The sequence below is a fragment of the Dasypus novemcinctus genome, chromosome 17 (assembly GCF_030445035.2).
Source record: "Dasypus novemcinctus isolate mDasNov1 chromosome 17, mDasNov1.1.hap2, whole genome shotgun sequence".
NCBI lineage: Eukaryota > Metazoa > Chordata > Mammalia > Cingulata > Dasypodidae > Dasypus > Dasypus novemcinctus.
The window spans coordinates 94,809,394-94,813,271 of NC_080689.1; the positions used below are offsets into that span (position 1 = coordinate 94,809,394).

The window sequence follows — 3,878 nt, forward strand, 5'->3', positions numbered from 1 at the left end:
AGCACAAGAACAGGTCTGCTTTATTATGGAAGTACACTTAGCTATATAGGGTTGGGTAGAGGGAGGGGCGTGATGAAGGGAGGGTTGGCTAAGGGGTGGCTGTGGACAGGCTGAAGCTGATGGATAGGCCTGAGGTAAGCAGTTACTGGGGAAGAGGGCAGATTGTGGGTTGGCAATATGAGCGGGACTGGCAGGAAGGACGGCGGGGGCTGGAAGGGGAGGAGGGGTGGAGAAAGGCGGCAACAAAATGGCAGTGGTACAAGGCCAAGAAAACAGGAAAGTAGTTAAAGTACAGACCACATAGAGTAGATATCTGAAGAATGGCCAATTGATCAGTTCATTTTTCAGTCTACATTATATTATCTAATTTAGTATGGGAACTGGAGCTCAGTGAGTAAATGCTCTCTTATAAAATAAAACTACTTTTTTGGGGACTTACATTTTAATCCTCTCAAACAGTAGTCACTGTAGTCCATGAAAAGAAAAAATAATTCATGACATACTTATTTGGATGATTACTTACTGGTAATTAGTATTCCTACTTTTTTTTTAAAGGCAACCATTTTAAATGACAATACATATCAGGCTAATAGAAACAAGTTGAAACAAAGCCCTCTCTTTCAATCTCACAAAGTCAAGCAGACAAGACTAGGTAAATTCAATATATTCCAATGAGGCTTCTTGCAATTATCAAATTTCTTTTCTGGCAAAGATGAATTTGGCTCATCATAAGAAGAAGTTTCTTTGAAGGCTGTTGCTAAACTCACTTCCCTTTGAAAAAGCAAATTTCAAAGCATGATAGTGCAAGAGGCAAGTTTTTTATTTATACAAGATTTATAGACTAATTGTGTATAGACTCTAATTTCAAATTAATTTTAAAGAACAGAAATTATTTTGATAAATTCCCATTTGCCTAAATTTACCAGTACTTCCATGGATAGCACAAGAATTAGTACAATTCGATTATCTTAATAATTCTGTCATGAAGCCTTCACACTGCATCAGAAGGGAGGGCAGCGCAGGCAAGTCTCCTACAAGTTCTGTGCACAAGTTTTGTAGAATTTGAGAGAGGTTCAATTATTTGCAAATAGAGAGGCCAGGACTCAGGAATGATTTTGAGAAGGAAAAATGGTTTATTGATGGTGGGCCAGACTCGGGAGCTTTTTGTTTCAATCCCAAGTCCGGAACAAGATTTTTGAGTCCCTTTTATACAGAGAGGAAAGGCCAAATGGTCCTTTTGTTTCAGTTTTCAATAGGCTTGAATTAGCAAATATATCTTCTACATCTTAGGTAAGCTTTTAACATGGACCTCAGGCATTCTAGATAAGCTTTTAGCATATTTTGTTTGCATTTCCCCTGAATACTTAAAGTTTATAGACCTTGCATTGTTAAACTGTTTCCTGGGACTGGAGTCCTTGCCCTAGTCACCAAGGGCAGGACTGCAGCCTTTTATCATCCCAAACCCACAGGTCACAGATAATTTAGGTTATCTCTGAAGAGACAAAGAGCCTCCTGCCCATAGGCCACATCACCAGGACTGTCCTCTTGGGAATCACGGTATATGAAAAAGCAGGTTTCCCCACATTATGTCCTAAAAAACCATGCCAATTAGCAATTTGGAAAAACAGTGCTAAGTGGTGTTTCTTTTCTTCACTTAAATCTGGGAGCTCTGTGTGTTCGGGGAGTGTCCATTGCAACGTGTTCTGGGTCAAGAATCCCTCGACTGTGAGTATTCGCTATTAGAGGGCTCTGGAGGGTCAATCAGCTGTTCATATTCGCTGTCAACTCATTCATCAACCCTGTCTCCAGTTGCTCTTTAGGAAGGAGAAAGTTCTTCTCCACCTCCATTATACTTCAGTCCGGCACTGGTGGAAGCATAATAGGAGGAGCCCAAGGCTTGAGGCATAAAGACACTGCTTTCCATGCTAGAGTGGCTTAAAGTAATTTCTTGATTGTTTGGGTTAAAATCTGAATAAGAGGGAGGAGGATCAGAGGCATCTGCATCTCCAAGTGTACCTCTGCCTTCCACTGTGAACCCAGATTAGGGCATCTGAGGACTGAACACTTGCTCCAAAATTTCAGAATTCGTCTGCCTGCTTAACATCGTCTGCTGCATTCATCTTTCCTGTTCCTTTTCATTTTTTCCTTTGAGTGATTTCTTTGCAATTCATTCTCTTCTGCCTGGCAAGGTTCAAAAACTCGCTCACTCTTTTCACATCTGCACACACGGCCTGCATTTTCTCCTGAAGTGCATTATAAACCTGATTAATCACCCTGATGCCTTTTATTCCTGCATCATTGTCAGAAAAGTCAGCACCATGCTCTTTAATAACTTTGGCAATACTCTGAAAAGTATTTGGCACTGAAGACACCATACTCCTGCTGGCTAGGATGGCCTAGATTGGCAGTAGCAAGTGATATCCTTTGATTATACTTTCATTTTTTTCTGATGATAACATTTTCTAAAGCCTGAGCAGAATTGTTGGCAGTGGAGATGAACCTGAATAGGAGGAAGACAAGGTCAGGTGTGCCAAGGATCTGGGTGAGCTGCTTATGGATGTCCTGCTGTCTATATGACATCTGCTGCTGCATGTTGCATCAAAATCTGTACCACCCAATAACTTTCTTTCTCTGATATTTAGGAATCCTGTCTAAACTCTGTTCATTAACTTTGCTTGCATAGTCATAAAAACTAAAATGTTTTGAACAAGGCTAATGGGTATGGGTTCCATTTACTTGGAGAAATTCTGTGTTGCTGATTTGTGAGTCAAGAGTGATAAATGTTTCCTCTTGTTTAACCTCTCCCAGCAAAAACCTTTGGAATCAGCTTCGCTGTTGGCGCTGTGGAAACAGAGTGCTGAAGGTATACCCCAAAATGGAATCGCCATGATGGAAATCTCCAGTTGGACCCTCAACCTATCATTTTACTCACATTTTAGATTAAATCGATCCTAGGTTGTCTTATCTTATATACTTTCTGGATGCTTCCATGTAGCTACGTCAGGAACACACATATTCCTAATTCTGAATTTTATTGTCCTTTGTGGCAAAGTCTCTCTGAGACAAGCAGATACATGCCACTTAAAAATTCCTGTTGAATGATCAGATAACATTAAGTCAACAGTTATTTCAGAGTATGAAATTGTTTTCAGGTTATGCACATTTTTGTAAGAAAACATGTAGAAATATTTTTGAGGATATTGTGAAGAAGTGGAAGTATTCCAAAGTTTCCATTTATTTAATCCTAATGTGTTTGTGTCTTATATAGCACCATGTCTCTCTAATAGAATCCAGCTATAAGCAAACTTTTCAAATTTAGGTGAAAGGACTCTTAAAGGTCTTAAGATTTAAGAAATTTCAAACTCCTTACTCATACTCCCTACCCACATTATTGGTTTGTACTCTCCTAAACCAGATTTTTGAGAATTTTATATTATCCAAAATGCTGCCTACTGAGTTGAAAGAGAAAAATAAACAACCAAATTCAAGAACACTGTTGGAATTCCAAAATTCTGCATGCTAGTTCATGCAGATTCAAAAAACCATTGAAGAAAAGAAAGGCAATGCCTTCATTTGCCAGGCTGCTATGACAAAAATACTACAGAATGGTATGGCTTGAACAAAGGGTATTTACATGCTTACTTTGGAGGTTAGGAGATTTCCATTATAGAGGCTTCGGCAAGACATTGATTTCTCTCCAAAGTCTATAACGTTCCAGTGCTGGCTACCAGAGATCCTTGAGGTTCCTTGGCTCTTATCCCTGCCTTGAACTGAGGGCAATGTCTACTTCCTTCTCTTCTCAGTTCTGCTGACTTCCATCTTCTGGCTCCTCTCTGTGGCTTCTATATCTATGCCTGAATTTCTCATGCTCATAAGGG

The 3,878-nt window shown here is 39.7% G+C and overlaps 1 pseudogene; it reads right to left on the reverse strand.

Annotated features, from left to right (window-relative positions):
• Window positions 1-1,708: 1,708 nt before the first annotated feature.
• LOC101444554 (BRISC complex subunit Abraxas 2-like) lies at window positions 1,709-2,888 on the reverse strand (annotated as a pseudogene).
• Between the last annotated feature and the right edge of the window lie 990 nt (window positions 2,889-3,878).